Source organism: Erythrolamprus reginae, chromosome 2 (assembly GCF_031021105.1).
Source record: "Erythrolamprus reginae isolate rEryReg1 chromosome 2, rEryReg1.hap1, whole genome shotgun sequence".
Classification (NCBI taxonomy): Eukaryota; Metazoa; Chordata; class Lepidosauria; order Squamata; family Dipsadidae; genus Erythrolamprus; species Erythrolamprus reginae.
Window position 1 is genome coordinate 244,477,416 of NC_091951.1, and position 12,225 is coordinate 244,489,640.

Consider the following 12,225-nt stretch of genomic DNA (forward strand, 5'->3'; position numbering starts at 1 on the left):
ATTAAAATTAGTAAAGATAGGAAGAGAAAGAATGATGAAGAAATCTACCCTGGCATCATGAAATCTCCCGAGTTTAGAAAGAACCATTGGATCAATACTCTTAAAATTTAAGTTATCTGCTTATGTACCTGATACCTAATAATAGAGCCTGATACAAAAGGCATATCCACAAAATTCAAGACTCTGGAAAAACAGAACATGATACACAAAACTCCACTTTGGACTTCCTATCTTTATTTTAATATACAATTTAAAGTGTTGCAGCAGAGGCGGAGTAACGACATGGACACAAAGAGCTGGATTTAAAATGGGTCATTTTATTAATTAAATTTGCATAATTTATTCAAATAAATTAGCATAAATTAACTATAACCCTAAACAAGGACCCGCAGGGTCAAACAATTGCTTCCGGGGCGGAAAATGATGTCAGAAAAACTTCCGGGGCAACTTATGGGCATAGCTCCATGCCAATCCAGGTGAGGGGCCACGCCCTCACCTGAATCACTGCCATGCACCTACATGTGGGAAGTCCCGCCGTCTAACCCCTACCAGGGGAAGGAAATGGGCAGGACCCAAAGACAGGTTCCCCCCAATTGCTCAGGTCATTTCCACCATGAGCCTTTGGAGAGAACCTGTCAATCATCCCCAAAGATGCCCAACGGAGAACACGCAGTTGCTAAACACCACCCAGTTTTCCGCCCCTAACCTGCCTACCCAAATGACCAAACGTAAGCCAATTAGCCTAAACAGGGGGGCGAAGCACCCCCTAACCACGTATCCGTCACCGCAGTGTGGAATAGGCGAAAAAAAGGTCGCAGGAAATACCTGAGACCGCCAAAAATTCCTATTCGGCCCCCTAAGGGCGACCCACAATGGCACACTGAAAGATAGGGAGGGCAGGTGGGTGTTCGCATTGTCATCCAGGGCGAAAAGGAGGCCCTGAAGCCTGTCTCCCTGGCCCTGCAGCAAAACGGGCCAGGGAGTGAAGCACCGGCTGGGTATTATCTGGTAGAGGGTGGAGGCTAATCTGATGGTTACATAACAAAATAATGAAATCTCATCATTCTCCTCAAAAGGATACCAGATATCTTGTACTGTATCTTCATTCTTTCATCTTTGTCATGAAATATGTTTTACTGATAATTGTTCTAGGAATAAGGAAAAGAAAGAAAGGATATTTTAAAAGCCTACAGGTAAAACCACAGACCCAATATTTGTGAGATATGTCCATTGTTGATCTCAGGATATCAGAAGAGTTTGCAAGACTGCCAGCAATTCTGAGACATTCTGGTGTCAGTGGCATTGCAGGCATGGGTTGGGAAATACATCAGTTGTCATCATAGAAAGAATTATACATGTATGCTTTGGGTATGGAGAAGATTCTTGGCTCACTCAACCTCCCATCTCTTGGGATTTTATTGTGGCAGGATGTCAATACATTTCATGTGATTCATTGTTCAAAGGTGGAAGAAATGTGTGTTTAGGATGTGTGATGGAACTGGACACATTACACACACAAAATGTGTGATTGAGAATTCCATGTGTTGGCAATGGGACATAAAAGACATGGCTGGCAAATTCTGACAGCTTCAAATTCTTGGTGTCCTAACTAAATATTACAATACAGTGGTACATCAGTACTCATTGTTAATTGGTTCTAGGAGGTGCATTGAGTACTGAAAATGATGTCATTTTTCTCCATAAGGAATGATATAGTGAGTTACAAGGCAGACAATACCAGCAAGTTCTAGCTTGTGCATTGAGTACCAAATTAATGATGAGAAATGGTATTCACTGTTGAATACCAAATTCAATGAGTTTCAAAGCAGTTGAGTACCAAAGTTCGACTTTAGTCCAAACTTATTGGAGATCATCTCTTTGCACCTATAGTAGCTGATGAAGATTGAATTTTTAAAAAATGTCTCCACCTCCATAATTTCAGTTTAAAATAGGACTTTTTTATTGACATATGTATTTATTATTTATTAATTAAATTTGTATGCCGCGCATTCCTGAAGGATGCTGGGCGGCTAGATCTAAAGATGTGTCGACTGATCATGGCCCAGGCCTGCTGGCAAGGCCATGTCTTCAAGGTTTTCCAGAAAGCTAGTAGGGTAGGGGCAATATGGATCTCAGGAGGTAGTGGGATCAAGAGAGTTGATGCCACCACAGAGAAGACTCTTCCCCACAGCCCCACCAACCGACAGTGCTTCGCCGATGGGATCTGGAGAAGGCCAATCCTGTGGGCTTTAATCGCTGGGAGCTATGCGGCAGAAGACTAAATGAAACAGCAAAATAATTCTTGAAATACAGTAATCTCTTTTATTACCTGCATTTACTTCTTTACATGCTCACCATTATTCACTGCACTGCATACTCTGTTAAGGATGATCCAGCTTCTTAAAGTTATAATCAAATAATAGGTCTGTCAAAGTGTCTCTTCAACCAAGTTCTAAAATTTGCAGTTCTCCAAGTCAAAGTTCTATAAATCTAATTTAAATTCATTCATTCATTCATTCATTCATTCATTCATTCATTCATTCATTCATTTATTTGATTTGTATGCCGCCCCTCTCCATAGACTCGGGGCAGCTCACAACAACAATAGAAAACAGTGCATAACTAATCTAATAATTTTAACAATTAAAAAAGAAAACATTAAAATCCCCATTATTAAAACAGACATACATATTGTTTCTTTTGTATATATTTGTATATAACCAATAAACATTATTTAAAAAAAAAAACATACATACACACAGACATACCATACTTAAATTGTATAGGCCCGGGGGAGATGATTCAATTCCTCCATGCCTGTTGGCAAAGGTGGGTTTTAAGGAGTTTACGAAAGGCAGGGAGGGTGGGGGCAGTTCTAATCTCTGGGAGGAGCTGGTTCCAGAGGGTCGGGGCCGCCACAGAGAATGTGCTTCCCCTGGGGCCCGCCAAATGACATTGTTTAGTCGACGGGACCCAGAGAAGGCCAACTCTGTGGGACCTAATCGGTCGCTGGGATTCATGCGGCAGAAGGCGGTCCCGGAGATATTCTGGTCCGATGCCATGAAGGGCTTTATAGCTCATAACCAACACTTTGAATTGTGACCGGAAATTGATCGGCAACCAATGCAAACTGCGGAGTTTTGGTGTAACATGGGCATACCTAGGGCAGCCCATGATTGCTCGCGCAGCTGTATTCTGCACGATCTGAAGTTTCCGAACACTTTTCAAAGATAGCCCCATATAGAGAGCATTACAGTAGTCGAATCCCGAGGTGATGAGGGCATGAGTGACTGTGAGCAGTGAGTCCCGGTCCAGGTAGGGCAGCAACTGGTGTACCAAGCGAACCTGGGCAAACGTCCCCCTAACCACAGCTGAAAGGTGGTTCTCTAATGTGAGGAGGACGCCCAAGTTGCGGACCCTCTCTGAGGGAGTCAATAACCCACCTTTGCCGTCAGGCATGGGGGAATTTAAACACCTCCCCCGGGCATGTTCAATTTATGCATGGTATGTTTGTGTGTGTGTCTGTTAGTATATGGGGTTCTTTTAAATCTTTAAATATTTTAAAGTTATTTGGATTATTTATGATTTGTTCTATCTTGTTGTGAGCCACCCCGAGTCTTTGGAGAGGGGCGGCATACAAATCTAAATAATAAATAAATAAAATAAATAAATAAATTCCCCACCCCCAGGGTTATGGACGGACAGATGGAATTGCCCTGGGAGGCAAAACCCATAGCCACTCCGTCTTATCCAGGTTGAGTTTTATTTTATCACTTGTCTCTTTAAACCAAGGACTGACAGTCTTTTCTATCTCTTCATTTGACTTAAATCAATGATAACAATGGTATTTCTTCTACTTTTCAAAAAAATGGAAATTGCATAGTGCCAGCTCTGAACTATAGGGCAGATGGGTAAAATGCTGAAATCCAACTTGGGTGGTTCATGAGGTATATTCATGCCATGTGGTAACAAAATGTCTCTCTTGTGCCCCAATCGCTATTTGTTGTTTGCTTTCAGTGTTGCAATATAGTGCTTTGAGTTGACAGTGATGCCAGGTTCAAGGAAATGTAAATACCATCATCAGACCCCACCTAAAATATAAGTGAAATTTTCCTACTAATGTTAATATCCCCCATTTCCTCCTGATCAGCTGGGACTCGGGAAGCAGAGAATAGATGGGGATGGAGCCATTCAGAGGTGGTATCTACCGGTTCTTTGAACTACTCAAAATTTCTGCTATTGGTTGTCCAGAACTGGTCAGAACTTGCTGAAACCCACCTCTGACACACAAGCAAGGCAGGAACCCAGGGAGAATATACACTGCTCAAAAAAATAAAGGGAACACTCAAAGAACACATCCTAGATCTGAATGAATGAAATATTCTCATTGAATACTTTGTTCTGTACAAAGTTGAATGTGCACAACCGCATGTGAAATTTATTGTCAATCATTGTTGCTTCCTAAGTGGACAGTTTGATTTCACAGAAGTTTGATTTACTTGGCGTTATATTGTGTTGTTTAAGCGTTCCCTTTATTTTTTTGAGCAATATATATTGACAGTCTTGGCATATTCGGGTTTCTTCCCATGTAGGATTCAGAAGAAACCCGAATATGCCAAGACCATCATACCTGTACCCGTGAAAATCCTCAAAAACAAATATATACAATTATATATATAATTGTTAGCACTCATAATGTTACCTATTTTGGCCTAATGAAATTTCTGCAAGAAAACAATCAAGCCCAGGGAGCACTAAGGATCCCTCATTTCAACCCTGAGCTACAAAAATTATCCTTTATTGACATATCAAATCCAGTTCTCAGATGGGAAGTTGTGGGTGCTCCATCAGTAGAGGCTCTCCTTCTTGAGCAAGGGGTTGGACTAGACCAGGGGTAGGCAAAGTTGGCTCTTCATGCTAGCTCAGGAATTCTGGAGTTGAAGTCCACATGTCACAGAAGAGCCAACTTTGCCTACCCCTGGACTAGAAGATCTCCAAGTCTCCTTCCAGCTCTGATGACATTCTACGTTTTATGAATATGCGCTTCACAAAGTCGCTTTAAATAGAAATGCAATCAGACAAATGCATTTCTTTCCCATCTGCCTTATTTTTTTCTCCCCCTGGGTAACTGAGGTGGTGCATATACTATAATCTGTTGATATTAAGCAGCTTGGTGGGGAGATAATGGGGTCCATGTGTTGTTGTTAGTAAAAAAAAACAAGAAAAGGAAGAACTGGTGCATTTGTACTTTTCAGACACCCGAGGCTTCCTTTTTGTCTATCCTTAGTCCTAAAGTATTTTAACAGAAAAATTCCAGGCAGGTGGTTGCTTATGGCCTCTCCATATTAACTAGTTCCTCTCAAGGATATGCTGCTGACACATACACAAAAAAGGAGCTTCCCCAGCAGTGAGAGCTGGCAAACTATTGTAAGTCAGTGTTTCATTAGTGTTTTGTGCTGCATTCATATACTGAATGTCAATAGATTGTGCTGCCTTGGCCTCTCCTAGGTGTTATACATTGTGCGTGAGAAATGTCCCAGAATCTCAGAATACCAAGTAACATATTTTTTTCCCCTCCTTCCTTTTCTTAGCGATGGGGGTGGAGGGTGAGATTCCACCAGGGAGCCTCATCTGGCTATGGTTCTTTCTGACTGAATGAGAGAAAAGTGCCCTAGAAGCTATTCATTAGGAATTCACTGGAAGCTCTCAAACAAGCCTGGCAGAAACTGAAATTGAAGTGGTCTCTGACCTAATTTTCTTCTGCATGAAACATCTGCATCAAGGCACTCTTTGATGTATTCCACTTGGCTCTGTCTACAGCCTCGCGTCACATGACTTCAGCTTTAAAAGACATTTCCAGCCTGTAGAAGGTAATGTGATGTTACTGTTACCCAAACTAATCACTCAACGTGTTCCTGAAATAGAAACAATAGAGGTTCAGCCACTGCGGGCATCTGCTCTTCTGCCGCTGTTGCAGGCTTCAGCTCACCGTTTCAAACCCAGAATTTGGTGATTCCTCGCACGTTAATTTTGCATCAATGCAAAATAATAATAAGAATTTTTTGAAAAAAGGAAGGGAGGGGTGGTTTGGGGTGGCAGTGGCGCTGAGATAAATACACCAGAAGAAACAACTCTTTTGCATAAGAATATCTTAGTATATTTCTCCTCCGGTCTCCACAAATCCATATTGCTATCAAAACTGGGTCGAATATGTTAAATAGGTATAAATAGGAGAGTGTGGGAAGAGGTGCAACCAGACTTCAAAGATTGGGTTGCGTGGGATACTCTATATTGATTGTCAATCCCTGCACCCCACCCTCCAAATAATGATGAAGAGATGCTTCTCTGGCTGTATTCAGAGCAGGATTTCTGAATGCTGTGCAGTCATTTAAAATTGAGCATCTGCCTCAAGCTTTGTTGGGAATGAATCAAAGCCAGTTTTTTTTTTTCCCCTCCCTCATTCTGTTTACTGGAATGATTCTATGCTGGCCACCGAAATGTTTAAGTATTAGTATGATTAGAAGCTTCCAGTCCCTGCATGAATCTGCTCATTTTGATACAGTATCTTCTCCCGTAGAACTTCTGTGACCAAAACTGATCTTGAAGTGTGTCCAACTGCCTGGGTGGGAGGAGAGGGGGGGAAAATGGGTGAACTCCCAGCTCACACAGAATAATAAGAAATCCAAGGCTGACTCGCTTCATACATGAAGCGTAATTGAGAACTTAACATAAAAACAAATAGCCCTGTAGCACTTTTGTATTTTGTGAAGTGGTTCCTGAAGAGTGGCTGGACATTTCAATTCTATACTTTCTGATCAGGAATGTTAAGAAAGACAAGAGTGCAGCGGTGACCAGTGATTGGAGCTGTAAAGAAAGGTGGGGCTTTGATTACAAGGTTGTGTGACCAGTGATTGGAGCTGTAAAGAAAGGTGGGGCTTTGATTGCAAAGTTGTGGCCACCAACTCAACTTTTTGACCCTTCTGGGGACATTCTTATCATGACAGCCAGTATCTGCCAACAGAACCCCAGCTCAGGCTATGAACGCCCATCCTTTGCAATATATATCCTTTGCAAGAGCCCCACAGTGGTGCTGTGGTTAGAGTGCAGTATTGCAGGCCACTTCTGCTGATCACCAGCTGCCAGCAGTTTGGCAGTTCAAATCTCACCAGGCTCAAGATTGACTCAGCCTTCCATCCTTCGGAGATGGGTAAAATGAGGACCCAGATGGTTGGGGGCAATATATGCTGGCTCTGTAAACTGCCTAGAGAGGGCTGTAAAGCCCTGTGAAGCAATATATGAGTCTAAATGCTATTGCATTTATATTGGGGCATTTTTATTCATTCTCTTTAACCCTGAGAAATTCAATCTTATTTATTTTATTTTATTTTATTTGACTTCTATGTCGCCCAATCCCATGGGACTCAGGGTATCTATCTTCATTAAGATTCTGAATGAATCTTATGCAAATCTGAATTATTACTTCATCTCAGAGATTGCTATTTTCCTGAATTTTCAAAATTCTGTTCTGTTCTGTTCTGTTCTATCCTATCCATTCCACTCCACTCCACTCCACTCCACCCCATAACTCTCACTTTTGGAAAACCCTATGCATTTCATTTTTATGGGAAGACTTAGGGATTGTGATCACAATTTTACCAAGCTGCAGTTCTTAGGTTTGCATGACAGTTAACTTGTGATAAAATCAATATGAGTTTATAATGTGACATTGCCTAAGGCAGCCATACTAAAGACACTTACTTGATTAGTATCGAACGGTAAGCTTCTTCAAGAAAAAGCTCAGCCAGAAGATCGTGGATAAAAAATAAGTAAGAAATATTAAATATTATTTTTTTCCATTGCCTTTTGTAAACACCTCTAGCAAATTAATGGATAGAATAGAAAAAAGCCCTGTTTAGATTTAGCTTCAGTCCTTTGGTTTTTCAGTTTGTGATTTAGCTATTCCCACTATGTTTTGGTTAGACTATTCAGTATCAGTCTATTCTGAATTTACTGCTAAGTTCTGAATATTGGAGTAAGAATTATTTTCCTGAAAGAGTAGTAGATGCTTGGAACAAACTTCCAGCAGACGTGATTGGTAAATCCACAGTAACTGAATTTAAAAATGTCTGGGATAAACATATATCCATCCTAAGATAAAATACAGGAAATAGTATAAGGGCAGACTAGATGGACCATAAGGTCTTTCTCTGCCGTCAATCTTCTATGTTTCTATGAATTTTAATTAGAAGGACCTTGATCTGCCAAAGCAACAGATATGTCTTTCCTATTTACCCACTTGCTCTAGATTCTGGGGAATGAGGTGTCCTGAACATCACCTTCTCCGAATCTTCACAATGTCCAGAAAGGAGAAGACAGATGAAGAGAAGGCTTCTTGCCTTTTGGACATTTGACAACCAGATTTAGAATACTCTGTGGTTTTTACAATTGATTATGTGCTATCAAGTCAGTGTTGACTTTTAGCAACCCCACAAATAGATGGGAAAGATCTATTCCCAAATCAGTCCTTTGGGCTATATTTTATAGTTGTTGGTGTATTACCAGTGTTTAGGCAGGTCCATTTTAAAGGGAGAGCAATTGGGACAATTTTCCTGGGCCTCCAACCTGGAAGCAATCCCCATTCAGGGGGTCTCCAAACTTGGCAACTTTAAGACATGTAGACTTCAACTCCCTGGCTGGAGAATTCTGGGAGTTGAAATCCACATGTCTTAAAATTGCCAAGTTTGAAGACCTCTGCCATATACAGTAATACCTCGCCTTACAAAGGCCTCGTCATACAAACTTTTCGAGATACAAACCCAGGGTTTAAGATTTTTTCGCCTCTTCTTACAAACTATTTTCACCTTACAAACCCACCGCCGCCGCTGGGATGCCTCACCTCCAGACTTCCGTTGCCAGCGAAGCACCCGTTTTTGTGCTGCTGGGATTCTCCTGAGGCTCCCCTCCATGGGGAACCCCATCTCCGGACTTCCATGTTTTTGTGATGCTGCAGGAGAATCCCAGCAGTGCAAAAACAGGCGCTTCACTAGCAACGGAAGTTCAGAGGTGGGGTTTCCCAGCAAGGGGAGCCTCAGTGAAATCGCAGCATCGCAAAAACACAGAGGTCCGGAGGTGGGGTTTCCCATGGAGGGGAGCCTCAGGGGAATCCCAGCAGTGCAAAAACGGGTGCTTCGCCTGGCAAAAGGGGTGAATTTTGGGCTCGCACGCATTAATCGCTTTTCCATTGATTCCTATGGGAAACATTGTTTCATCTTACAAACTTTTCACCTTAAGAACCGTGTCCCGGAACCAATTAAGTTCGTAAAACAAGGTATCACTGTATAATATAATTCACTATCTCAAGTGAAATAATTGAGTGAATCTGTATTTTTCCCCCCATTCGTGACAGAAAAAGTCATTCAGAAAAACATAGTGCCGAGAGTTACCTCAGTACTTCAGATTTCTCATGAGCTTTAGGTTTGTGATTTCTAACGGACAAGAAACAATTCGGAGGTGGGGGTTGGAAATTGCACTGTGTAGCAAAGGCAAATACCTGTATGAGGAGGAGGAGGAGAGAGACTGAAATGAACATTTTGTTCTATGCTTCTCAGAGTAATAAAAGGTCTTGCATTTAGGTACGGACAGCTATAATTTAAGCTATTTGATAAGTGCCAAATGTATGATCATAAAAAGATTCTGTAGCTGAATAGATACAGTACTATAGAATAGCTCTGTTCTTCCTATTTTAGGTGACTTTGACCCACCTTTTTCTATATATATTTTTTTGCTTTCTCCTCCCTCCATTCATTGAAACCTTTGTTTCTCTTCTCTGACTCATGTACCTCAGATACATCCTTCCCCCTCTTCTCTCCCATTACAATTCCTCTAATTTGGTTTATGGCACTTCATCATCCACCCGGATAGAATATACAAGCGGTCCAAACAATGCTGAGTATATTGCGGAAAGAAGCTGTCCCGGAGAGCGATTCCAACAACAGCAGGCTTGGGCTGCACAATATTTTTCATCAGCTCAATGAAAGCTGAGAAAGATAACAAAAAAAGAACATCTGCGTAATAGGAGAAAGGGGAGGAGGGAAGAACCCTGGATAGGGTTCAAGAATTCAAGAATCAGAGCCCTAGATCACAGAGTTCTTGGCAGCCGAAGGTAATAAACCAACAGCTTTTCTACTAAACATGTCTTTTGACGGAGTCCTGTGGAATATTAGTTTGTTCTTCTAGAATATATTAATTTGACCGCCTAGCTAATGTTCCACTGGAGTTCATTCAATTCAGAGCTTTCTTCAGACACTGTCAACCATAGGTTTCTTTTTGTAACCTGACAAATCCCAAGCTTCGTAGGTAGAGAAGAGGGAGATGTTCACGAGATCCATGTCTGCAGATGTGGAGATGCAGTGGTATGGAAAGCTGGATTTTTAAAAAAAAAAATCCATTTGCATAGCATCTGTTAAAGGACAAAGAGCTTCAGTGTTCTGGTTGGGGGCTTTTCATAGCCATCTGGCTGGTAATTGTGGGGAACAGGATGTTGAAATAGATGGGCTTTCCGATGTTTGTACCCAGAAACGAATCACAAGAAATATATTAGAATAGAAAATATTGTCAAAGCAGGCTTAGAAATACTTGATAAATACTGTTAATGGCCACCAAAAAGGTCCAGATCTATTTCAAAGAAAAATCAGAGAGCAGAGTTTAGGAAATTTCCTTCTAAGTTGAGTAGGTTTTAATTTTGAAAAACGCAGAATGGAGAGCCCATTTATTAAATAGGGAGACAAAATTATTATGGCAAAATGTTGACTCAGCCAGTAAAATGAGGACCCAATTCTTGGGGTCAATATGATGAATCTGTAAAACTGCTTAGGAGGGCTGTAAAGTTATGTGAAGCGGTATATAAGTCTAAGTGCTTTTGCTGTTGCTATTATGGCCTTTAGTTCATTTGGCTTAATATTGTCACAGTGAATGCAAGCAGTTCTCATGTTTTCTCAGAAATATCAGAGACTGAATGGACCTAAAGACCTGTTCAAGTTAGAAAAGCAATGGTTACTTTTCATCCTAAAAAGGTAAGAATGGGGAGAATGAGTTCATATTTGCATTCCGCCACAAAACCCATTACCTGTCCTCAGGCTAGTCACTATTTCTCATCTTAACGCACCTCACAAGGCTGATAAAGGATAAACTGGCAGCTGTCAGAATGGTGACAGACGCCAGTCAATCAGATTGCATTATGTTGATATTGCACCAGCCATACTGGCTACCCACTTGTTTTGGCAAGAAGGAGTAAACTAAAATATTGAGGCAGTTTGGTATTGGACTTTGGGTCTCCCCAAATTTTCAGGGTGGACCTTAAACATTTGGGTATCACCTGACAGTATCAACCTGACTAAATGCTTAATTCCATTTCTATATCTGCTTTCTCTTAAGCTTTTTTAAACATGATGGACCGGTACTAAATACAAAGTTATAATTGTTTTCAACTAAGTGCTCTGTGTGTTTTATACAAATACATTTATATCTTGCCTTATTTCCAAGGGACTTCAAGGAAATTTTCTTCAAGTTAGTGTAAATGAACTTGGCAAACAACTGGCTTTGTTGTTCTTTCTTCATGAGCCTATTCATTTAAATATAATTGTATTATAATTTAATGATTGTTCATAGGTAAACTGCTGCAAACAAGCACTGCTTGAAATATATGGAAGGGAGGGAGGGAGAGAGAGGGAGGGATGATCTTATTTACTTCTTGGCTGAGTATAGATGTGAACCTGAATCTTCTATTCTTACCTAATGTACCAACTACCTCTCTGTCTCTCTGTCTCTATCTCTCTCTGTCTCTCTCCGTCTCTTACTGTCTCTCTTGCTTCTCTGTGTCTCTCATGTATACATATATACATACATACATACATACATACATACATACATACATACATACAGTGAGAGAGAGAGTTGCAGCTTGCTTTTAGATAAAGCCATGGTTTTAAAAAGGTTTTTATTCTTTTTTGTTTTAGATTGCTAGTTTGCCTTTGTAGCTGATTTAGGGCAACTTTAGGAGAATATGGCAATCTGTTCATTATTTTAAAAACATTTTTTATTCTTCTAGTGTTTTATGTTTTTTCATGTTTTACACTACCTATGCATCTGCCTTTTTATGTTGGTTGCACTTTTATTCTTATTTTAGTATATTTTATTGTAATTTTAAAACTGTTTGAAACCCTCTTG